Source organism: Macaca nemestrina, chromosome 19 (genome assembly GCF_043159975.1).
Source record: "Macaca nemestrina isolate mMacNem1 chromosome 19, mMacNem.hap1, whole genome shotgun sequence".
NCBI lineage: Eukaryota > Metazoa > Chordata > Mammalia > Primates > Cercopithecidae > Macaca > Macaca nemestrina.
In genome coordinates, this window is record NC_092143.1 from 48,161,394 (window position 1) to 48,188,214 (window position 26,821).

At 36.8% G+C, this 26,821-nt stretch overlaps 1 long non-coding RNA gene across 2 annotated transcripts in view; it reads left to right on the forward strand.

The window, feature by feature from the left end:
* Nucleotides 1–3,054: 3,054 nt before the first annotated feature.
* Nucleotides 3,055–26,821, forward strand: part of LOC105499409 (uncharacterized) — a 42,124-nt gene continuing 18,357 nt past the window's right edge. Inside the window, exons 1-3 of one of the 2 annotated variants that reach the window (XR_011617334.1) lie at nt 3,055–3,381; nt 6,115–6,689; nt 26,016–26,106. This is a non-coding gene — a long non-coding RNA (uncharacterized lncRNA). The remainder of the gene's footprint in view (nt 3,382–6,114; nt 6,690–26,015; nt 26,107–26,821) is intronic. The other variant, XR_011617333.1, reaches the window with a different exon arrangement.

The following is a 26,821-nucleotide window of genomic DNA, read 5'->3' on the forward strand; positions in this document are numbered from 1 at the left end:
ATAAAAGTATATCCTGGAATAATACTGTCATGTGGAACATCACAGATACAAATAAGAACTTTAAGTTTTCTCTAATTTTGTCTGATTTGATATATTTAAAATAGGACCATACAAACTTTGTAGGCAGTTTTATGACTTGTGGATCAATTTTTTAGTAGAGACTAGGCTCCGAAATCAAGCTAGGTGTAAGCGAAGTTAAGTCAAACCAGCAGGGATACTGCTGAAGAATTCCAGATAATTTTATCCCAAAATATGACACCTTGGTATGCTAATTATTTTAAATTAAACGCTCTTGAAAGTCAGATTTTGGAAAAGGCTCTTCTCTGCTATTCCCTTATCTACCTTAGGACTGGATCCACCAAAAACAACACAATTACCTTCCAATTCCTTCTTGATATTTCATTATCTATCATGGAAAAGAAGACTAAAGAATGAAACCACATCTGGATGAAGATTTTCACAAGATAATGCCTGCCTCCTGGGATCATTTAAATTCCATAGAGAATCATATAATTTTGGACTCCAAATTTGTTCATTCGCCCTCATAATCATCTACCACCCCCTCAAAAGGATTGTCTAAATTTTCTATCTCCCACACCATGAATAAGGGTATATGTGCATCTGTAGTCCCCTGGGTTAATAGGTAATACTGTGATTACCCCATGCTGTGCAGATTAAATAAAGCTGTAGACCTCTTCCTAATGAATTTGTCTATTGTCAGTTCATTTTCAGGGAATCTTCAGAGGGCAGAGGGAATCTTTCCCTTGGCCCATACACTGCCATTATAAGGGGACACATTTTTTTGGAGATACAGATTCATACGTTTTATGATGTGTTTCTGTGTTTGGTGGATATGTTGAAATTCTACCCATTCGGCCAGATCTTGACAGTGATGTTTAAAGAATACTGCTCAAAATATCAGGACACTTACATTAACATTCTGACCCTCCCTTTTACTAGTTTCTCAATCTTTGTTTAAACAAATTAATTACTTATTTATGTTTTCATTTACCCATCAACAAGGCAAAGTAATTAGTTCCTTATATTTTCATTTACCCATCAACAATTATAACAAAGACTGAAATATTTTTTCTACAAAGCTATTACAAGAAAAGGAGAGAGAAAGAGAGACGGAGACTGATAAATATGCTTTGGAACATACAAGTTCTTACCCAAATGTTAGCCGTCAGTGTTGTTAACTAATTTTTAAATTCTAGGCTCAGGAGTAGTATCATTTTGCTCCATACACTTTCATGTGGTTTCTTGTGGGACCAATGGACTACAAGAACCAGATGATTAGTTGAAGATTGAGAGTATCTCCAGAAGAAATCAAAGATGGCTAGTGTAATGAGGCCAATTCCATTATTGTTACATGACTATACTTCCTAAAAAGACTGAGGGTTATATGTATCAAGTTAACTTGCTCTTTGGGAAGTCAACATGTTACTTTGTCTTGCATGGACTTCTTTGTAGTCTTTTTTGTACCTGAGAAACAGTGCCTAGCTGAGATTATGGTTTGTTTAATAATAGCAGCCAAATTTAAAGACTTTATATATCCTAGTAAAATACTGAATCAATTCGATAAACCACAATTTCTTCTGAAAGTAACAAATGCCAAAACTATGAATAGGTACAAATTTTTAACTAGAAAGTATGCTATTGATTCTGCTTCTCTGATGCAGAATATACTACATATATTTAATTATCTAAATTCTTGAACAGCATTTGGGATAGAAATTTAGAAGCTTGTGTGATATAGTTCCAGCAATCATATCCAGAAATAAATATCCGGATGAGTTAAATTAATGTCTTTGTGCACGTACACATGCATACACAGACACAGACCCACAGATTTACACATGGCTACGTCTATAGACAGCAAGCTCACATTTATTTATACTTAAATATTTGAATATACCTTATACAGTTTCATCTTCCTATCATCAAATTATATTTTTTCTCCTTGCAAACCCTGGTCTCCTAAAAGATTTGTATGTCTACAATGACATATTTAAAAAGACTGAAAGATAATCCAAAGTAATCTGTAATCTCTCATTCCTGGCCCTCCTTCTGTCAGTTTAGCTAAGGAACATAAACAAGAAAGTAACCCAAGAGCCAAAGGAAGAGTCTACCATCACCATCATTTATTTGTATTCTGCATGCTAATTGTGTTCTTTCTGTGGTTTGATAATTTGGGATCTCAGATTTAGGGGCGAAAATTATTACAACTGCATTAAGGCTTGGCTCCCACATTTCGCTGTATTTTTACTTTCGTGGTCATTTAAAAGACATGTCTAGAGTTTGACAAAGCATTGATGACTCTCAGTAAGAATAACGTGCACAAATGGATCCAGGCTTCCCAATAAATCTGAATCCAGGCTGAGCGGTTGTCTGAGCACTTCCCCCGATTTGCTGCAGAATACTGCCATCAAGTGTGGAGTTACAATGGCAGTTTCTAGAGGTAGTTTCAGTGGAGCTGTGGTAGTGCATGGGTTTTTTTCAGAACTCTGATGCTCAGATATGATTTCTTTTTCAATTTTTTGACAAGTTCTCAGTAGACACCAAATGCCTTTTAAAAATTTTCACAGAATCTTGCCTTGATACAGCCCTTTTAACCTTCAGAGCAAAGGATCTTTTATATACTATATTCTACAGCCCTAACTTTACCAGTAAATATACTTGGAAATATGTCTCAGAATTCTAATCACTTTTTTCTGTCTAATTCATGTGTTGGTATTGAGCCTGAATTAATCTTCCTCCTCTCTGATCACCTTTAGCACTGAGTCTCAATCTCACATCATAAATAATTTCTCATCTTTATAAACATCAATGAATATATCTTTTAAAGTTAATAAGCTATTTGATGCATATTTTAATTGATCAAATCCAGTTGGCTATCTTGGAGAAGTGATGGCGATCTGTAACCCTAGCGTGATAGTTGAGTGTCAACTTGATTGGATTGAAGAATGCAAAGTATTGTTCTTGGGTGTGTCTGTGAGGGTGCTGCCAAAGGAGATTACCATTTGAGTCAGTGGACTGGGAGGGGCAGGTTCACCCTCAATCTGTGTGAGCACTATCTAATCAGCTGCCAGTGCAGCTAGAATAAAGCAGGCAGAAGAAGTTGGAAAGAGCAGACTTGCTGAATCTTCTGTCCTTCATCTTTCTTCTGTGCTGGATGCTTCCTGCCCTCAAACTTCAGACTCCAAGTTCTCCAGCTTTTGGTTTCTTGGACTCACACCAGTGATTTGCCAGGGACTCTCGGGCTTACTACCACAGACTGAAGGCTGCACTGTTGGCTTCCCTACTTTTGAGGTTTGGGGGCTGGCTTCCTAGTTTCTCAGCTTGTGGATGACCTACTGTGGGGCTTCACCTTGTAATCAGGTGAGTCAATTCTCCTAATAAACTTAGGCCAATTTTCCCCTTCATTTATACATATATCACATTAGTTCCGTCCCTTTTGAGAACCCTAGTGCATCTAGACATGTGCAGCCCCACCCAATTTACCCAGTGTACTGCACCTCTCTTTCAATGGCCCAAAACTTCCAAATTCCACCAATTTTTAGCAAGACATCCTAGATATCTAGAAGCCTGGTGGTGATATGACAAAAGGGAGGTGACTAAAATCTGCACAAGATCTTCTTTTGAACCAAGACCAAGTCCCCTCACTTTTATGTTATAGTCATTAATCCATTCAATCTTATAGAGTATTTCACTTTTATAAAGTCTTCTAGATGCTTGTAAGCAGGGCATACATAAGCAAGTTGTTTGCCCTACAAAGCACTTAGTTAAATGACATAGACATTTTAATTTTATTAAGAAGAAAACTCATGGGAAATAAGTCAGTGGAAAATGAGAGCAACTATATGTCACATGACATAAAATATTTTAAAATAAAAATGTAGACTTTGAGCTCAGAGAAGGCACTTGCCATGAGGCAAATTAGAACATTAGTTAATATACCATGTGTCTAGTATTATCTAATGATTGCACATGTTCAAAAAGTTGGAAGTTTGCAGAATTCAATTAAATTTCAGTCTGGCATTTTAAGCACTTTATATAAAAGGAACAAAAAGTTTTACCCCTATTTGCAACACACAATAGTATTACATATGTTCAGATGATAGCGTAGAGCCATAATGACAGACCCTATGCTAAGTATTTCACATATGCTATAGTCCAGTAATAAATATTTCTGTGCTTTAAATTAATGTCTTTGTGTGCATACACATTCATATAAAGATACAGGCACACAGATTTACACATGGTTGTGTCTATAGAGAGCAAGCTCACATTTTTTTATACTTAAACATTTACTTATACCTTAGACAATTTTAACTTTCTATTATCAAATTATTTTGATAGATAGGTAAAATTATTCATATACTATAAATGTGGTCAAGTAGTTTTAGCTACTTAACACATTAAATGTTAGAATAGCCATGATTTGAATGTAGGCCTATGTGATTCTACTCCAAAAATGTTAAAGATTTTATATAATAGTATAAAGAATCACTAAAGTCATTCAGTATAAGTTGAGTTGTTTGGTTTTCTGTTAGGTTGATAATTATTAAATATTTTCTTTTGATTTGGGCACAGAATTTGCTAATCATGGTTTCTTCTCCTTTTCTTCTATCAGTGTGAAATGCATATACATGTACTACTCTAAATCCAAATCTTGAACACCCTTTGAAATACAGCTCAAATATTTGTTTTTAGAAATTACCTGCACTAATTCATCTCATATCATTTTGACTATTCTGATACTTCATCAGTATCAGTGCTTAGATTATCTATTTATATTTACATTTTTACATTTATTGTAAGATTGTTCGTAGTTGGTTCTTGAATATCAGTCTAACTTGGTTGCAGCTTCCTCCAGTAAAGGAATCAAGTCGCAATGAAATTTCCATCCACTATTCATTGCTACCTAGAACCCAATACACTAGCTCATAGCATTGCTGTTGGAGTGTTTCCTGTGTTGATTAATATTTAAATCCAAAGGACTAAGAATGTTTTATGAGTGAAAGAACGGATTACAAAGCTGTGAATTCTAAGCCATATTCAGCCTAATGAACCACATTTAGGTAAATAGTTGAATGTTTTGGGTTACAAAAAGGACTTCATCATGTAAGGATTATAATATTTAAAAATGTGTTCCTATGTGCTATTGATTTGGTAGGTAAGAAAAGGTCAAAAACTGACATAGTAACTAAGGAATAAATTTAGATCCCAACATCATTGAGACAACATGGCAAGCAGTGTCTTTCAATAGGAAGACAGTAGATCTAGGAGGTAAGGGATGTGGGTTGTATTTTCTATTCTTAGATTTACAAAGTGAAATGTAAAGCATACCTCTTAATCTCCTGACCATAGTTTCCTCACCTGTAAAATAAAGATATAATGTTATATAGTTACATATGTCCATCAGATCTCATGGGTGGTGAAGAATAAATGGGATATAAGATGAATGGTATTGTAAGTTTTATATTAACAAAAAGGATTAATCACTGTAAAAAGCACACTTGGTTGGATAGCAAGAATAACTGGCTTTTGTTCTCTTTCTGGATTATGCATGCTACCTTGTCAGTCAGCAGCTGGTCTGGGTTGTGGCATAGCTATTTTAAAGGAATCTCAGTCTGTAGCACTGCCAGTGTACTATCCACTGATTAAGAGGCTCTTGAGCTCTGTGGGCTAAGAATTGCTCTTTTATTGTATCCTATCAGTTGTCTAGCATGCATCTAGTAAAAAATCTTTGCAGCAAAGATCTTCATAGATAGGCTGAGTGGGAAAGGCTTGGAAAATAACAAAGTTACTTTGAGGATGGCTTAGAAATGTCATTTTGACCATTTGCCCAATATAAGAGATGCTATGACCCATTTTTAATGTATACGTATATACATATATATGTGTGTGTGTATATGTATATATGGTGTGTATGTGTTTAATTAGGACAATCTTCTATAAGGTGCTAATAATATTGAGTCTTACAGTGGGATTAATCTCTAGAATTAACATCTGCATCTATTCTGCAGAATCAATATGATTTTGAGGGGTTAAATGTAGAGGTTTATACTAACTGCTGCTTTGAACTAACCTTAGGTCTATTTTATCTAGGAACCAGAGAGTCACTTCCAGCAGTGAAGGAGAAAACTCTCAAATAGCCCCTCCGCATCTCCTACTTGATGCTTAATGCTGGTTGAGGATTTCAGTGACAATTCAGAATTAAGGAGCTATAACCAAAAGTGGACAACACTTAGAAAGTCAGCTCTTCTTTTCCTCAAGCCTTACTTTCCTGGATGCACAGAAGACCAACAAAACACTGGGATTAAGGAGAGATGGAACTTTGGTATAAATGAAAACCAAATATAGCAATATATTAGAGGTCACAATCATGACTGACAGGGATTAGTGAACTACCAATATCCAGTGAGACTGGAATGCTCTCCAGTGGCATCCATGAGACCCTAATCCGTATGGGTACAGGCTGCTCACTTCCCCTTCTGCAGTCTCATGGATTGGAATCTTTCCCTGCCCTGTGGCCCCACCACCCTCTGCCTCTGAGCCTAATCTTGATTTTTATTTCTTCAAACTGCTGGCCAGAATTCTTTCTCAACCTGGATAGATCATCCTATAACCACAACTCTGTGATTCAACATGGAAAATAACTGCTGCTATGTCTTGCATTTAAGGTTAGTTAATTTGGGTACGGACACCAACATTGCAAGAAAGTTTAGCTATTCCTCATTTTTGTGATTTCATCCCAATTCCGTAAGTTACTCACATTTTTAAATTTTTTATTTTTATTTTTATTTTTTCTGAGACAAGGTCTTGCTCTGTTGACCAGGCTGGAGTGCAATGACTTACTCGCACCTCAATGCAACTTCCACCTACTAGGTTGAAGCGATCCTCCCATCTCAGCCTCCCAAGTAGCTGGGACTACAGGGGCAAGCAGCTAATTTTTTTTTTTTTTTTTTTTTTTTTGTACTTTTTGTAGAGACAGGATTTCGCCATGTTATCCAGGCTGGTCTCAAACTCCTGAGCTCAAGCAATCCACCAGCGTCAGCCTCCCAAAGTGTTAGGACTACACGTGTGAGCCACTGCACCAGCTGAGTAACTCTAACCTTAAATCATTTTTTCAACTTACCCCCACTTCCCAGACAACTCCCTCTTTTGGTGACAGCATCTTTTGGTATGAAGTATACATAGGAAATAAGGTAAACTTCATTATCTTTGCTGGGTGATTTTATACTTGTTTGCTCACAGCCAGGCTCTGCTCTGAGACCTTCTCTGACTTCCTGGCTCCTAATGATTATTTCCCTTCTCTGAACTCCTTTTCCATCCATCTATACCATTCACTTGAGACATAACAAATATTCCATTTGTAATTATTAAGTGTTTGCAGAAGTCCATGACCTCGGTGTTATAGGCTTCTAAAGTGCAAGTACTATACTTCATAATTCTTTCTGTATCACATTATGCTCGACAATACCTTGCTTAATTTATGTGTAGCAAATATGTTGATGACGAACATTGTATTTTTCTTTTTTTTTTAATAGCTTGTAGATGTATTTATTTATTAATTTTTATTATTATTATACTTTAAGTTCTAGGGTACATGTGCATAACGTGCAGGTTTGTTACATATGTATACTTGTGCCATGTTGCTGTGCTGCACCCATCAACTCGTCAGCACCCATCAACTCGTCATTTACATCAGGTATAACTCCCAATGCAATCCCTCCCCCCTCCCCCCTCCCCATGATAGGCCCCGGTGTGTGATGTTCCCCTTCCTGAGTCCAAGTGATCTCATTGTTCAGTTCCCACCTATGAGTGAGAACATGCAGTGTTTGGTTTTCTGTTCTTGTGATAGTTTGCTAAGAATGATGGTTTCCAGCTCCATCCATGTCCCTACAAAGGACACAAACTCATCCTTTTTGATGGCTGCATAGTATTCCATGGTGTATATGTGCCACATTTTCTTAATCCAGTCTGTCACTGATGGACATTTGGGTTGATTCCAAGTCTTTGCTATTGTGAATAGTGCCGCAAGAAACATATGTGTGCATGTGTCTTTATAGCAGCATGATTTATAATCCTTTGGGTATATACCCAGTAATGGGATGGCTGGGTCATATGGTACATCTAGTTCTAGATCCTTGAGGAATCACCATACTGTTTTCCATAATGGTTGAACTAGTTTACTATCCCACCAACAGTGTAAAAGTGTTCCTATTTCTCCACATCCTCTCCAGCACCTGTTGTTTCCTGACTTTTTAATGATCGCCATTCTAACTGGTGTGAGATGGTATCTCATTGTGGTTTTGATTTGCATTTCTCTGATGGCCAGTGATGATGAGCATTTTTTCATGTGTCTGTTGGCTGTATGAATGTCTTCTTTGGAGAAATGTCTGTTCATATCCTTTGCCCACTTTTGGATGGGGTTGTTTGTTTTTTTCTTGTAAATTTGTTTGAGTTCTTTGTAGGTTCTGGATATTAGCCCTTTGTCAGATGAGTAGATTGCAAAAATTGTCTCCCATTCTGTAGGTTGCCTGTTCACTCTGATGGTAGTTTCTTTTGCTGTGCAGAAGCTCTTTAGTTTAATGAGATCCCATTTGTCAATTTTGGCTTTTGCTGCCGTTGCTTTTGGTGTTTTAGACATGAAGTCTTTGCCCATGCCTATGTCCTGAATGGTCCTACCTAGGTTTTCCTCTAGGGTTTTTATGGTATTAGGTCTAAGATTTAAGTCTCTAATCCATCTTGAATTAATTTTCGTATAAGGAGTAAGGAAAGGATCCAGTTTCAGCTTTCTACTTATGGCTAGCCAATTTTCCCAGCACCATTTATTAAATAGGGAATCCTTTCCCCATTTCTTGTCTCTCTCAGGTTTGTCAAAGATCAGATGGCTGTAGATGTGTGGTATTATTTCTGAGGACTCTGTTCTGTTCCATTGGTCTATATCTCTGTTTTGGTACCACTACCATGCTGTTTGGGTTACTGTAGCCTTGTAGTATAGTTTGAAGTCAGGTAGCGTGATGCCTCCAGCTTTGTTCTTTTGACTTAGGATTGTCTTGGAGATGCGGGCTCTTTTTTGGTTCCATATGAACTTTAAAGCAGTTTTTTCCAATTCTGTGAAGAAACTCGTTGGTATCTTGATGGGGTTAATTCTGCCTCTCCTTTTAAATGTTTTACCCTAGTTGTTATATTTCCTGTCTGTTGCTTCATTTCTTTTCCATTCTTCCCTGCAAATCAACATGGTTTGGATTGAATAATCTTTTTTTTTTTAGACAGATTCTAGTTCTGTTGACCAGGCTGGAGTGCAGTGGTGCGATCTCAGCTCACAGCAACCTCCACCTCCAGGGTTCAAGCAATTATCCTGCCTCAGCCTCCGGAGCAGCTGGGACTACAGGCGTGTGCCACCACGCCTGGCTAATTTTTGTATTTTTAGTAGAGACTGGGTTTCACCATATTTGCCAGGCTGGTCTTGAACTCTTGACCTCATGATCTATCTGCCTTGGCCTCCCAAAGTGTTGGGATTACAGGCATGAGCCACCGCACTGGGCCAGATTGAATACTTTTTTTTTTTCCTTGAGATGGAGTCTTGCTCTGTCACCAGGGTGGGGTGTTGTGGTGTGATCTTGGCTCACTGCAACCTCCAACTGCCTGGTTCAAGTGATTCTCTTGCCTCAGCCTCCTGAGTAGCTGGGATTACAGGTATGTGCCACCACGCCCAGCTAATTTTTGCATTTTTTCAGTAGAGACGCGGGCAACACATGTTGGCCAGGATGCTTTCTATCTCCTGACCTCGTGATCTGCCCGCCTCCGCCTCCCGAAGTGCTGGGATTATAGGCATGAGTCTCCGTGCCGAGCCCGGGTTGAATAATTTTAATGAAAACCGAAATCACTAACAAAGTTGAGAATGGAAATGATTAGAATTTACTTTGGGTCAGGTATTTTGGTCATTTGATTACCCAAATCAGATTCACCACATGGCTAATTTCATCATCTTGATAACATCAGTCTTCAAACCGCAGTGCTGACTTTCACAGCACTAAATAAACATAATCACAACTGCTGGATTTGGGAATTGATGTGATATCAGCCTCTTTTCTCACTTAAGACAAGCCTCTACAAACAAAACCAAGTAAGCAATTTGAAACAATCCTATAATTATGTGTGGTAGCCTTGGGGTGATGGGGGATATGCAAAATAATTTTAACTTCCTTTATCTTTTGCAAGTATCTTCAAAAATATTTCAGTTAAAACCCAATTGTTATTGCTGCTATCTATATCAGACGCATGGAGAAACTGAAGCCCAAAGAAGATGAGGGAGTTTGCTAAAGGTATACAACTAATTATTCAAATAGTTAGGACTAGAATTCTTGCCAAGATGATTCCAATTGCACCAGATCACCTCTTACACCTCAATCATCAGGCCAGAGAAATGAAGATCTATGTTATTATGGTAGGATTCCTCCCTTTCAAACTCCATTGATGATTTAGTCCTTGCTTCAATCTGTCTGGGCAAGGGGGAAAAAAAAAGTTTGGGCTAGTTTCCTCTCTTCCAAAATGATTTCCTAAAATTTTGACATCTGCCAAAAGTTTGGACTCAGAAGAGACCTTTAAAATCTCTAAACCTTAATTTCAAATATTTTTTGGAAACATAGCTGTGACATGATTCCTCAGGAGTCCTAGCCACCTGCCAAGTTCGAAGTGTTTTTGTTCAGCTGTTTTTAACTTACTGCCCAAAGAGGTCTTAATTTTAATAAGATGGAAAATTGTTGTTTTTTTTTCCATTGGCCTATAACTCCAAAACAATTAAATGGGTGGACTACATGAAAAAAGAAAGAAAGAAAGAAAGAAAGAAAGAAAGAAAGAAAGAAAGAAAGAAAGAAAGAAAGAAAGAAAGAAAGAAAGAAAGAAAGAAAGAAAGAAAGAAAGAAAGAAAAGGCAAAAACAAAATACAGCATGATTATTGTTTGAGTAATTTGATAAATTATGTATTTGGAAAAGTGACATAAATGTTGAACAAAACAGAGAACACTGTCTCTCAATCAACCCTGAATGATTTACTGAGTGTCAACAAAATATCTGGTCAGTATTTGGTGCTATTTAGGAAACAATGTGGGAAAATATTGCCCATGCTTTAGGAAGACACTCAACTCAGTCTGCTAATTAGTATAATTATATCTTTGAGTACTATATTTTAAATCAAAAAAGTAAAACATCCAATAGCTGTAACATTTTTAAAGACATCATCTCATATATAGCCATTGCCTATGTATGCTAGAAAGTAGGATCCAGTAAAATATTCAGTAATGCAATTTCTTGTTGTTTATTAAATGACCTTAAAAACTAGAACCAGCATTTGTGAACTAGCATCACCCTTATGGCTGTTGAGAAAGACACAAGTTAATAAATCATTTTCCTCTTTTCTGTAAGTTTATTTTTCAATTTTCTAAAAGGATAGCCCATTTCAGTCTTGCCAATTAGAAAGACATAATTGTAAAGACAGCAAAATTATATTATATCAGCCTGTAGCTATGATCTCAATTGAAACTGTAAGACTGTATAGGTACCAAAGTTTGTTAAAACACCCAGAGAGAAGAAGATGCTTGAGTAAATGTCTTGCTTTCTTTAACCCTCAATCAACACATTTAAGCCATTTGGTGTATGGAGAACTGCCGTAGTGCTAGACAATTGAATAATTCTGCTGGATTCTGTTGGAACACTGTCTTGTCCTCAAGAGAAGACTGAAGATTTCTGAAATCATGAATCACATTTATTGCTTGTCCTCTCAAAAATTATACATTTCCCCCCTCTGACTTAACCAAATAGAATGTTGTCACATGACTTTTTCCTACATTTCACAGATAAATGTTGCAAATCACAGACAGTTCTCTAGAAAGTGAAAGACATGTATTTTGCAACAATACAGTGATTTTTGTCTCTATTATTCAGGATGATTGATGTAAATGTAATCAGTCTGTCTCTTAGATATTGGTAAAATAAAGTGATGGTTGTTGGCTCTGCAATGAGAGACCATCTGTACTGGGATGCCTTGAGGCATTGAAAAGCTGGCATTTTCACAGCATGAGATAAAAGATCACAATTATTCAGTTAGTTTATAAAGGATATGACTAAACCAGAAAACTCAGGTCTAATATTTTCTTCAAATGATGAATTATATAAATTGGTTTCTAGAATTAGACAAGATCAACTTTGAAAATATTGAAGTGCTATATCCACGAGGTTTCACGGTTTTCATCTCTTTGCATACTTACATTGTCCAGATTCACTTCTCACCTTATGGTCTCCCACCTAATTGCTACGCTATGCTTTTAGATCTGGGTGAAAACCTACTTCCTCCAGCACAACCTGAGCTAGGACTGAGACAGCCTGTAATCCTATTACCCTCCCATCCTCTTACTCATCAAACAAACATGAGATAGACATATATTTTTTGCCAAGGACTATGCTAGATAATGAGAACCCAAACTTAAAGTAAAACATGCCTATGTTTTCCAGAAAGGCACAAAAATAATATCCAATCAATGAATAAATAATAAACCCATGTCAAAATGGTTGTAAAATAAACATTTTGTTAATCCCTGAATTCCTCCATGAGTTCACACATTGAGGACTTTTAGCAAAACCCCTTTCCTCTTACAGCCATACTAGAAGAGGAAGTGTTTTCCTCTTGTTTATTCTTTGCTTCCTGAATGTCGGGGGAAGTCACTAATAATATAGGAACCTGCCATGCTGTATAATTCTTAATTGGAGCCAATCAAGGTGTCGTTTAACACAGACTGTGCTTGACTTCTGCATGTGTGTACTCTTTCAATCTCTTTCTTTCTCTCTCCTTCCTTTTTTTTTTTCCTTCCTGTTATTAGAAGCATGTTTCCATCCCTGTCTGTTTTAGAGTTGAGTTTTAAACGAACATTATTCCAGTAGAAGGTTAAGATGTGTACAACATTTGTAGTACATTCATTTTTCTACAGAAAAGGAATATTATCCAATAATAACATTTTATTTCCAAAGAAACTGTAGTAGTTTAGTACATAGTTTAGTAGTAGGTAGTTTAGAAAGTTATCTTTTTCAGATATAAAATTAATCCAATGTCTCTCATTAGTTTTAAGTGAATTTGAGAAGAGAGAGATGAAGCAAGCATCATTTAGCAGACATGAAAGAGAAAAGGGGCATTAAAAATCAAAAGGTAGATTTTGAATAGGTAGAAAGAAAATAAATTCTGGACGAGAATAATAAAAGTTATAAATTCAGGAGATAGTAAATTGTATTCTTTATTAAAGAGCTGCACTGCTTTGGAGTAATGTTTTTGTCATTATTATTTCATAATCATCATTAATATATATATACATTAATGTAAATTGAAGAGTTAAGGCAAATTATCTTTATTAGGTTACTTTTTGGTCTCTCTTACTAAATTTTTTTTAAGAGGGTTGTAACCTGCCATTTCTCTGTCTTCCTGTGACCCTTCTTCATCTAGAATAGAGAAAATCAGGTAATTGAAATACCAAACTTTCAGCTTACTGTCTTCTCCTTACTCTGAAATCTGAAAAACCACCCTAAAATAAGGATGTATTTGTTTGCTCACCTGAACAAACAATTCTCTTCCTTTTCCATTCACTCAAATTTTAGTCTTAATCTTCCATTTTCTGTGGACCCTTTTAAATGTAGTATATAACATATCTCTTTTAAAATTATGAAATTCAGTTTTACGAGAAACTTTTTTTTTCAATAGCTCCTTTTTCTCTTTCTTTGATTCTGTGAACATTCTTAATATGCTCAAAACCAGAATCTGAGGGGTACCAGTTACTATCCTAACATTTAAAAATATCAGGGTAAGGTTTCCCTGGAAACCACATGCACATGAAAACCATGCAGAGAAGGCTTAGTTTCATCTCTGGTTACATTTTCTATTGAAGAGAGAAATCACCCTGGCCTGTGTGTTTTTTTGGAGGTGAGATTCAGAGCGAAAAGCTATGCTGGTTATTTTATCAGGTTTTGACATCTATCAGACCAATCAAGTAGTTATAGTTATTGGAAAAAAAATAAAACTAAGCCATATATAAGCCTGTAAATGAATTTGAAGCCCAGTCTTGGCTTTTCTCTTTGCTTATGTGGTAGAAATGACAATTGACAGCATGGCAAAGTGTCCTGGGTGTCCTCCCTATCTCTGGTGAAGGAAGAGAGAATGGTGACGCCTAGAGGGGTGAAGAAAAGATCAGTTATCTGAAGCATACACCAGGTGGTCAGATTGGAAGAAGGTGCCCACCAAGTGTCTTTTACTGCCGAGGGAATGAAAGAAAGCACACTTTATATTATATTGATTTTCCATGAAGGTACTGTAATAATCAGAAGATAATAATGTCTTTTCATTAACTCATATATATCATAAATATAAGCTTTTTGCCCTATAACTTCTTAGAATTGCTATGCAGTGATGATAAGTCTTTAGACAGGTTCATATTGTCCTGTCATCTGAATTTCTCATCACAGAGTCTATGTTCTATATAATACATTATGCAGATGTTTCATACAATATATCAGTTAGCATGTGCTTTCATTTAAAAGTGGGGCCAATGTTTCCCTTCCCTGCACAAAAAAATTGGGCCTAACCCAAATGGATATTTTCTAAGTCAACCTGGTGACATGGTAATGCATGAAATTGTGAAGAGTACGTAGTAATTTCTGAAAAGCTTAGAATTTATATTCTCTTTCCTGCAGTAAAACAATAACCCTAAAACACAAACAAACAAACAAACAAACAAAAACAAGAAAACCCATCCTTTCCTGTAGCAAATTCCAAGTTCTTGGCAAAAGGAATATACATGCACATTAAAGAAACACAGGGATAAAAGTCATCTACAGTCTGAAATTACTCAATAGTCCTGTTTTTCCAAAACAAACAAGAACTCACCCTGCAGAAGGGCTATGGGAAAGAAGAAGAAAAAAAAAAAACAATTATCCTCATCTTCTATAGACTTATCTACAGAGCAAATGCCAGGTTCCATCTCCACCTCCTTCTTCTGCTGGTCCAAAACATAGCCATTTGTTAGCAATTTGAAAGGAAGATTGTAAAGCCAAATGACAGACAGACACTTTTCGTACTCTGTATTTAGAATGGCCCATTGTTATTACTATCCTATTATAAGAAATAGGTTGTCTTTGTGTCCACTTGAATTAACTAGTTTAACCTCATTACCTACTTACTTGTATTTAGACCTTTTGTTCAATCACTTCCCAAGCTATTTACTTGTAATATTGATTAAAAATAAGACTACACCAATCGTGCATGCAAACTTTTTAAACTATATGAGATTAAACATTGGAAGCTAGGAAAACATTTTTCTTTGGTTTTAAAAATGGAAAGTGTAGGTACTAGGTTGTGAAATAATTTGTCCTGGAGTCCCATAGTCATCTAGTGATCTGAGTCAAAATAGGTGTCCTAATTTGTTATCTGGTTATCTTGAAAACAATTTGTAAATAATGAGTACATTTAAATTTGAGATCTTATATGCCTTTATGTGATGTTAAGTTACAATTTGTTAGGCAATACACCTACCTATTAGTCTTTATTGAAAGAGTGGATGCTTAATTCCCATTAATTCATACGTCTATAACAAGTCAGCCAATGTTTAGAGGAATTTCAGTGGAGAAGAAATAGCTTTAGGAGGTGGTAGCTGAGAAAGTCAACATTGACTTTTCACTTGTTTCTTTCCTGAGTGACATTTTGGCAGGAGCAATGAATGAGAAAAATCCCTATTACATTTAAAAGTTGACATTTTTAGGGCAATTTGATTTTTCTATATATTATGCTTGTTTATTTCTTATAATGTCTTACAATTTTAATAGAAGAAGTTAAAAAGTATGATAGGCTACAAGTATGTAACTGAATAAATGAAACTTTTTTGTGGGTGATTCTATAGTATTAGCAGGAGGAAAGACTGGTAGGTTTTCTTTCTTTAAAAAAGAAAAAAAAGAAGAAAAACAATTTGTTGCCTTGTGTGATCGAGAAGCACTGGGGGTAACTGGCTTCAGGAAAAACTGGATCCAGGAGCTCAAATGATGTCACTAGGCCTCTGTCTCTTTCCGTTCTTTGCCACTTTAGTCTCTACATGGCTTCATTCTCCGACAGGCTGTCTCACCACAGTTCAGGCAAGATGAAAAGAAGCATTCCTAGCAAACATATTTTATGTTTATCAATCTTTTTGGAAACAATTTGTGTGTGTGTGCGCACTTGTGTGTATGTGTGTGTGTTTATATTTTGGTCTTTTTTAAAAAATTTTACTTTAAGTTCTGGGATACAAGTACAGAACATGTAGGTTCGTTATAAAGGTATATGGGTGCCACGGTGGTTTGCTGCACCTATCAATCCGTCATCTAGGTTTTAAGCCCCACATGCACTAGCTATTGGTCTTAATGCTCTCCCTCCCTTCACCCCCCAACCCCTGACAAGCACCAGTGTATGATGTTCCCCTCCCTGTGTCCATGTTTTCTCATTGTTCAGCTCCCACTTATGAGTGAGAACATGCAGTGTTTGGTTTTCTGTTCCTATATTAGTTTGCTGAGGTTGATAGCTTCCAGCATCATCCATGTCCCTGCAAAGGACATGATCTCACTCCTTTTTATGGCTGCATAGTATTCCATGGTGTATATGTACCACATTTTCTTATCCAGTCTATCATTGATGGGATTCAGGTTGGTTTTATGTCTTTGTTATTGTAAATATTGCTACAATAAACATACATGTGCATGTGTCTTTATAGTAGAATAATTTATATTTTTGGGGGTATATACCCAATAATGGGATTGCTGGGTCAAATGGCATTTCTGGTTCTAGATCCTTGAGGAATCACTACACTGTCTTCCACAATGGTTGAACTTATTTACATTCCCACCAACAGTGTAAAAGTGTTCCTATTTCTCCACAGCCTCACCAGCATCTGTTGTTTCTTGACTTTTTAATAATCGCCATTCGGACTGGTGTGAGATGGTATCTCATTGTGGTTTTGATTTGCATTTCTCTAAAGATCAGTGATATCGAGCTATTTTCATATGTTTGTTAAATGCATAAATGTCTTCTTCTGAGAAGTATCTGTTTATAACCTTTGCCCACTTTTTGATGGGGTTGTATTTTTCTTGTAAATTGGTTTAAGCTCCTTGTAGATTCTGGATATTAGACCTTTGTCAGATGGGTAGATTGCAAAAATATTCCCCCATTTGGTAAGTTGCCTGTTCACTCTGATGATAGTTTCTTTTGCTGTGCAGAAGCTCTTTAGTTTAATTAGATCCCATTTGTCAATGTTGGCTTTTGTTGCAATTGCTTTTGGCATTTTTGTCATGAAGGAAGACTAGCAGGTTTTCTAAGGGCATGCAAAGTGGGAAGGAAATGAATAATATTGAGGCTGATGCCGAACATTTGTCTTGTTTTCTGGTTGTTTATCACTTTAAGAACAGTCTCAGGATGTTTGAGGATTTTCTGCTTTAGTAGTCATGCTTGCCCAAGGAAGAAGTCTTAAAACTTGCCTTTGCTAGCCTCCTTGAAAACTGGCATGCAGCATTTGAATTAGACTTTACTAATTGGATGAGTCTCACAAGACTTTGATTTGGAAACTGGTCTCCCTAAACTTGATTTGGGAACTGAGTAATTGGAGGAAACATGCACCAAGCAGAGCCAATTTTCTGGCAAGGGGAGCTGTGGCGAACTGTGGTTTCCAGGGTCAGCAGCAACAAGAGTCCTACTGACACCCTCATCAGTGTCAGCTGTGGGATCCATGCCCACCAGCAGTGGTTGTAGCATCTTTGCTGGTGTCAGACCATAGTGAAGCTAAGTGTTGTTCCTAGCTGCAAGTTTTCCAAGTGTGATATTCTGTCCTTTATGAGCTAATTTCCCTTAATGGATTTCTTTGCTAATTAAACCAGTTAAAGTGGAATTTGTTATTTTCAATTTAGAACTCTACCTGACTCAACCCATAATTATATGCCAGGCATTCTGCCAATTACTTTTCATATTCAAAATAACTTTAGTCCTTATAGGCATCCTCTTATACAGGAATGTTGTACAATGAAGCTCAAAGATGTTAAGTAATTTGCCCAAGATCACTTAGCTATTTAGTATAGGAGCTGAGATTCAAACCCAATATGCTTTTCCTAACTTATGAAGAAAATGCATGGGTGGCTTACACTGAAATATAAAATGAGGAAATCTTGATGAATTCTAGAATCAGAACCCTAACCTGTAACCAACTTACATCTCAATACTACCTAAGTTAACTATTCCTATGAATCAGAGGTATTTACTATTTCACATAGATTCTCGTCTCTTAGAAAATTTGAAAAAGTGCCCTTCTTTACTGTTTTCCACTTACCCAACTTCTTACCTCCAGCCACAGTTGGATCTTTCCCTGAGTAGCTTGCTTTGCACTTGTGTCTTTCCCGCTTAAATCCTATGGCACATGTTGTCTCTATAAATAATCAGCTGGCATCCAGCCTGTGTTACCATATAACTCTCTTTTTGGGTTCTATAGCTCATGGGTCAGCAAAATTTTTCTGGAAAGGGCCAGATAGTAAATATGTTTCTCTTTGCAGTCCATACAGTCCCTGTTGCAGCTACTCAATTCTCCCATTGTAGTAAAAGCAGCCATAGACAATCAATAGCAAATGAATGAGCATAGCTGTGTTCCAATATAATTTTATTTACAAAAACAGGTGGTCACCTGGATTAGTTTGCAGAACCCTGCTATAGTTTAGTGACTCTCAAATGTAAATTTATAACAGAATCACCCAACCAGAGCTGGGGTGTAGCCAAAAAATTTACTTTTCTAACGAGTCCCAGTTTTCTTTGAGGTAAAGTTGTATTCTGTCCCTACAGTGTGGAATGAGGGTAACGGATAAGTGATTACCCTCACTTTCTTTATGAAATATCTTCTAAGGCTTCACAAAACACCCACTGCATTCAGCAACTAATTGCCCTTAGTGTTAGCCAATTTGATTAAATATTTTTGCATTGGTTTTGCCTTCTTTCTGGTTTTGTTTCCTTTGTCCCTTACTCCTGCCCCATTAAATCACATTCCCAAATAATATACCATTCATAGATCTTTGTTTTATGCCTGATTTGGGAGGAACTCAGATTAATAACATTGATACAGGACCAGGACTGGGGTTAGAGATTAACACATGGCATATAGTAACATGTTCATTGAGAATCTTGCCTTTGGTTAATTGTGACAATGGGCATGTGAGATGTGAAGCACTGAATTATATGACAGGGCACTTAAACAGTATGGGGAAAACTTTATTTACAAGGCTGATGATATAAGCTGAAATTTGTTAACTGCTTTGGAAATTATGACCAAAACAAATGAAAGACTTGGTCAGACAGCAATCAACTCAAGGAAACTGGAGTGCCTCCATTGCAATGTTAAAGGAAACCCTTCTCACTATAGCCCCTAAAGACACAGTTCTAAAAATGCATTCCAGTCTTTAATTTTAAGCCTGGAGATGCAGTGACAGGTTTTCTATGTCAATGTCAGAGGCCTGGAAAGAAAAGAGTTGAGCCCCGAAATCTAGTACATAAAGAGTTGGTAGCTGAGCCTGAGAGCCTAAAATTACCAAAAGTCCTCTGAAACCTCTATGCCAGCAGAAAAATTTACCTTCCTGAGATTTAGGAGAAGAGTTTCCCAGGCTTGGTGATTCTATAAATACTCACCTAAAGCAATTATCTCTCAAACTTACACTTGCCATCTGCAAGGTCTGCCCCTGCCTCTACCACCCGACACTACCTTCATGCCAATACTAGGGTCAGGGCTTAGTGTAATCCAATCAGGAAATTCAGCCACTGCTCTTTGAGGGTATAGCTTACATACTAAATACACTTAAAGTCTGGTTAATATATGCTAGAAGTAATTGGTACATATATATGTATATATTATATATATTCACTTCCATATATATTCACTTCCATATATCTTATATATATAATATATATGTACCAATTATTTATACACACACACACACACACACAGAGAGAGACAGAACATATATGGATGTGAATCTCTAGATGTTTTTAGTGGTTGGGCAAGGGTGTAGATTAAAGATGGTATGTAAACATCCACCACTGTCTTAAGATTCAATACTCTGGAAAGATTTCCTTGCTCTAGTACATTGCTGGGGTGGCTTTTGAAGTTGGGACATAACTCTGTTTACAGAATAAATGATGCAGAAAGTACAAGGACTACTACTGATGAAGTGGTCAGAATGTTCAGAGAAGTAAGCCTCTTGTCATTAAGTCTGTGATTATTAATTGGAGGACCAACAAGCAATGACTTAATTCCCTGGGTGGGCCCACAGGCATGCCTTTCCTTTAGGCTGTAAAGAATGTACAATGAAGGCAGAACTGGCATCTCTGACAAGCTCAGTGTTGGCAATCCTCTAGAGGCCACAATCTAGAGTGAAAGATGGTGCTCGACACATTAGATTACCTATATGGCATTGTCTGCCTGATAACTCAAATGCATAAGTCTGGGAACCAAGGGCAAGTAATAGAATTGGGCGCTCTCACCAGCATTTTCAGTCATTCATGTGTAATTTTTTTTTCTCATTTCCGCAGACTTAGGGTCTGCTAAGCCCTGACTCTTGAGAACTTCTTCTTTCAGAGGATACAGTAAAGGTTCCAAAGACCTTGAAGCTAGAACTAGCACATGGTCACTTTGAGCTCCTAATGCTAGTAGAAACAAGGGCAGAAAAATGCAAGTAATTATACTGGGGGAATAAATGTATTCCAATTACTCTAAATAGCTAGCCTTCTAGCTATATAACAGGGTCAGAGAGGATTCATTATGATGTCTCTTGTGCTGCCATTTCCAGTGATAATAGTTAACGGGCAATTGTAGCAACCAAGGTCCAGAAAGCAAGACAATTAAGTACTGTGGGAGAAATTTCAGTCATATTTTAAGCAAGCCAATTAGACCAGTTGACGATCTAGTCAAAAGTGAGGGAATCCTGGAATAATTGAGGGAGGAAGGAAATAATAAATATCAGTACATGTTTAGGACTATGTTGCTACAGTGAAGACTACAGGTTATTCTTCTAACCCTCTTGTGTCAATTATTTGCAGAGTTTGTGACTCGCTGTCATCTTGAAAGGGCCACTTTGCCATATTTAATTTAGTGGAAGGTATGAATACATCTGAGGAGTCCAAAAACTGGACTGTTTGGGGCCCCATTTGTGTACCACTTCTAAACTTTTTAGCTTTAACTTTTAGTTCAACCCCTATTTTAATAGTAAATTTGATGTGTTCTTCAGCTAGGTTCATGCAAGTGTAACCCAAAAGCCTCTTAACTTCTCTTGTTTCTTGGTCCAGAGCTTCTCTTATTCTGTATCATAAGACACCCATAGGAATCCACTAGAACTCATACATAAACAACCCAGAAGTGCAAAGTTGTTAATATCCCATTGATAATTGATATGTGTTTCTTCCTTTTTTTCCCTGGACAAAAAGATCTCAGGCATATTTCTTAGATCTCTTGGATTCTGTGGGATAGAGCACCAGCCATTCATAGTGGTGGAACTCAGCAATGTCCTCTTACATTTTCTTTTTCTGTTTCCCTGCTTGATTGCAAAATTTATTGTTTCTGTTTTCTGTATAGAAACTTTTGTCTGAGGGTCTGCATTGAGAGCAATTTAGTCTAAGCCATTGAAAAATGAGAATTCTCACAGTTTACCCCGGGATTGCCATGAATATCTGAATGTTTGATTGCTTAGTCTAGCAAACATCAAATCCATGGAGACCAGAAAGTTTTAATCTCTTGAACTCTCTACAAGAAAAGAGACACCTTATTAAAAGTAATTGTTGCTTTAAAATAATCTTCACAGGGTAAAAATACTAGAGAAGTTCTGTATTGTGTTTTAATATGGGACATGATGAATCACAAATTCGCATGCAGGTGTGACGGTCTCACAAAGATCATGATTCACTAAAAAAATATGATGTAGGCTGTGTTATTTATCTTTGAAATTTTTAAATGTGTTAAAGCAAAGCTAACTTTACTTGAATCTTCTGATGGCTTTTCAATTAACAGGAAAGATAGAGCTTGATAGATTCAGAATATCACAGATTAGCAATTCTAATCATTATTCTAACTGTAGTTTTCTTTTTGTCAATTATAGACCCTTAGGGGGTAATCCAAACTGCTGTGTAAAGAAGGCTCAGAAGAACAGTACAATTTAAAATACTAAAGTGGTTTTTATGCTGATTGAGTCTTTCTTATTTTGAAAACATAAACACTTCTAACAACATTTAGCTTCTTTTTTTTTAAGTTCTTTAAAATTAGAGTATAAAGCATTCTGGGGACATGTTACAAATATATAACTGACCTGATTACACAAAGTAATGAGTAACAAAATGGCTTAGAGTCAATGAATATTAGAGCTAAACTGGGGTCCTAAAAATAACCTACGTATGTCTTATGTTGGCAGCTGAGTTAAGTAAAGGCAAAATGAGATGAAGTAGCTTTCTCATCCTGGGGCCAGGACCCTGGTCCCTTGACTGACTTGACTGAAAGTCAATCTCTTCCATCTTTTAAAATTTGTTGAAAACATGTATTTTTTTCATTAGTTTTGAATAATTGTATTTGTTTTCACAGAATGTCCTTCTGTTTTTGCCCTGAAACAGAAGCTACTTAAATGAGTAAAATATCAGAATGTGAAAGGGAACCTGAATATGTTACACATGGAAATATGTGTGAGGTACTTTCTACTGGTTAGCACTGGCCTTATAAAAGAACAATCTTCTGGGATGTATCCCCTAGATATATTCCTCCTGAGAGATGATCTTGGTCTATTCATGAAGATAGCCGTGGCCACTCCAGTGATATTCCAAGTCTGACTGACTCTCCCAAAGTGAATCAGATGATTTTCCATCACAGTCTGTTTGGCCTGACTCACCGAGTCCCATTCCCACTTCATATTCTAGTCTACTAGGTCCTGGTAAACAGGCCTCAATATGTAATTCCAGTACACAGGAGAACTTGCTTCCAAACGAATTTATAGCAAGTCTCATTCTCCTTTACCTATGGAAAATAATCTGAGTGTGCAGATGATGTTCAAAACAACTAAATTTCTGTGTCACACAGTTAAGAGAGTTTACATTGAGATAAAAAAAACAAAAAAAAACAAAAAAAAAAACACAGAACCCTTGCGGTTTGAAACAGCAGAAGTTGATTCCTTAAGTGTTATGTGTCCAGTGCAAGTCATTAGGTAGGGATGCCGGAAGGGGAGCAATGCTTATTACAGTTCCTTGGGCTGACAGAGGCTCCAAACAACATATGTGTTCAAAGAGGTTACACATGGGAACATGATAACATGCATACAATTTGATAAAGTTTCTTTGGAGAAATTTTACTCCACTTATTTGTAAGGTGGTGGAAGAGGAGAGATAGAAATAATTTGTAGACAGAGGTAATAATGACCATCACAACTCCCTTTTGATATTCCCCCACCAGCACCCATAGAAGAGACTACATAAACCACTTCAAGTTCCTGGTCTACCTCCTACACATCATCGGGCTTAGCCTGTTTTCTCTGTCCTTGCTTCTGTCTTCCCTTCTAGAAGAGTTTCCACTAGGATTTGACTATATGGCATGTGTTTAGCAATCTTTCTGTCTGTATTGATCTGGTTAAAGCCCTGGTCGCTTCCTTTGGAAGCATAGCTATATGCAACCCACAGGCCAACATCATATCACCCTTGAACTCATCCCTAAAGTCATCCAGAATCTCAGCTTATGCATAGCATCTCAAGTCTATGATGTTACAAAAGGATCTTTCTGAGATAGATTAGGAAAAGGAATGAAGTGAGACTGCCATGAAAAAATACCTGAAACATGGTATTCATATTTTAAAAAAAGGACTGACCAAATTGATTTAAAACCTCAGTTTGAGGCCATTGGAAAGACATCAGAGATACCAAGAGGAAATAATTATTCAATTTTTAAATTTTAGTATAGTTGTATTATATGTCTACCTATGTGGGAGATAAATATGTATAAAATATAGATATCTAGAAACTATTGAGTGAAAAATAAATTTCTGAAAGAATTTTTTCAATTATGTGCTTTATTTGAATACTGTTATGTAAGAGGTCAAAGATTCATAAGAAGGGACTAAAAGGCTAAAATTTTAATGGGAACCCAAAGGAATTTGTAGAGATTTTCTGTAAAAATTCCACTTATAACTAAATTCTTTCCAGTTCTCACTATACTGGGAGGTGGAATAATCACCAAAACTGAGAGCTTAATTCTAGGTTCTGTTTAATTTTAACTAGTGCGGAAAACTTGAAAAAGTTAGTTTGCGCTCTGGGCCTAATATCCTCAACTGGGTGAGAATATTGAACTAAATGGTGTGAAAGTTTCCTTTTAGATTGAAATTAGAGAAGTCTTTTCTTCTTGGCATCAAATCTACTTAAATGTGTCAAGGGAGTGAGATCAGAGTAGAATCCTCCTTTAGCTTATTTTATTGACATTTTGGGTGTGGCTCCCCATTTCTCTCGGGTAACAGGTAGCCCCACTCAGAAATGCTACATGTTTGTAAAAGACCTTGCATTTTTATTATTATTATAGTTTACAAGAGTATAGACTATTCTTCTTTATTCTGTAAGAATTCCAAGGCCAGCTGCATCCTATTTGAGTCACTACACTGGACTCCACACACAGACATAGATAGCCTTAAAAATGGGTTTTGTAAAAATACTTACTGGTTCATGCTAGAGAAAGAGGTTGATTCCCAAGATATCTCTCAGTCAGGAGTTACCCTGACCCTAAGAGCAGAACAATCTGATGAGTGTCATCAAGGCGCTAGTCTTGCAGCTCTTTACTCCAAGGGTGCTCAGATGGATGAGACATCTATTGAAAAACCACCTAGGTCAGGTCAGAAGAAAATTTCACAGGCCACACAGGGCCATTAATTTGCTGAGTGAGATGTGTCTCTAGCCTTGCCCTCCTAATGTAGGAAATGAAGGGGTTTTATTAGAGCAATGGTTACTGAGGCCCATTGTCTAAGTTAGATTAACCTAGGCTCTCTGTATGGTCCTGTAAGTTTTCAGGCTTCAGAAAAATGTTTCCTCTGATGGTTTTAATTAAGAATAGACAGAAAAGACAAGGATCTAAGCTGGAAAAGCAGTTTTGAGGCTCAGGTAGGAGACAGGAAAGGACAGTAGTAGTGGGGATACTGAAGTGAGATCAGATCCCGGCACTATTTTAAATGCAGTGACAATAATATTCTTTCATGGTTTGAATGAAGAGAATAAAAAATAGAGCAAAGGAAAGGTGACTTCAAGTATTTTTGGCCTAAAAACCTGAAGGACAGAGCTGTCATTAACTTAGGGAGAAGACTGTGGGAACATATATTACATTTTTAGATAATTCATATAACTTATTATACCATATAAGATGGTATTATTTAATAATGATATCATTTATATAATTTATTTAACTATGCTTATATTTGTATATATATATGAGAAAGGTTTTGAGAACTCAAATTTGAACACTTTAAGTTTCAGATAACTGGCATGTTCATGAATCCCCTAGTGTGTTTTTCTATGCATATATAATATTATGTATACATCTGTAATCATCCTCTACATATCATTGAAAAGAGTTAGCCAACTTGCTTTAGGCAGACAGTAAGGGAAGGGTCCCTCTAGAACCTCCGACCCCTGTTTTGTGCAGATAAGGGAACTTGCATAGGGGGCTTGCCTAAACCTGCCCGCAGGGGCCCTCAAGCGCACTGGGGAAATGGGGTGGAGCCACCAGGAATTTGCACTTTATACAAACAGGGAAACCAGCCTTATCAGCTTTTATGTAAAAGCTCTTGTATTCAACTGCGAAGAGGGCAACTGAAAACCAGCTTTCAAGAACCTTTTTGCTGAGAGCTTTCCTTTTCGCATAATGAATTTGACTCCACTGACTCTTCAATGTCTGCATGCCTATTTCTTCCAGGTGGTGAGACAACAACCTGAACCTGGCTGAGCTAGGGAACAAAAAATTCCTGCATCGTTGTTCTATAACATTCTTCTTTCTTTGGACCCAGGTGAGTAAGGAAGATCTTTGAGAAACTCTACATGCTGCTACTTCTTATAACATGCTTCTTCTCCAGCAGGTCTCAAAGCGATAGAACACTTGACCTCTAATAAATAATGCGAATTTATTTCTTAATGTAATTCATCTGAAGGATGAATACTTTTTATTTTCTGAAGTTGGCAAGAAAATGTGGTATATTGTGGTATATTAAGCCCCTCAGGCTAAGATGATGTATTGTAAGTTTTGTTGGAAGGATAGGCAAGTCTCTGAGGGTGTTACAGTGACAGTGTATGGAGGGTATGGATAGATTTTTGTCCAGTGTTGAGATTCTCCAGTACTTCACTAAACCCTGAATCACAAAAACTATTTGGTTCCATGGCACCTTTCCGTTTGTTGTAAACACAAAATGTGCCTTATATTAACCCTTGAGCAATTGACCACAGGATTCTGAGAGAGATTGCTCTAAATTTATTCACCCATGAATAAATTTGGATATGGATGTTTTCATTCTAGCTCAGATAACTCATTATTGAATTCCTTGGAAAGAACTTTGCTCCCTACATAAAAAACAAGCAAACAAACAAACAAAACCCAAAACAAACATGAATTTCCTTTGGAGACAACGTAGGACGATTCTCTAAGGAAGAACTCATATCAGTATTGCTTACAAAGTTACTTGCTTGTCCTTTAGGAACAATAGGCCTCTTATTCCTGTACCTCCCTCC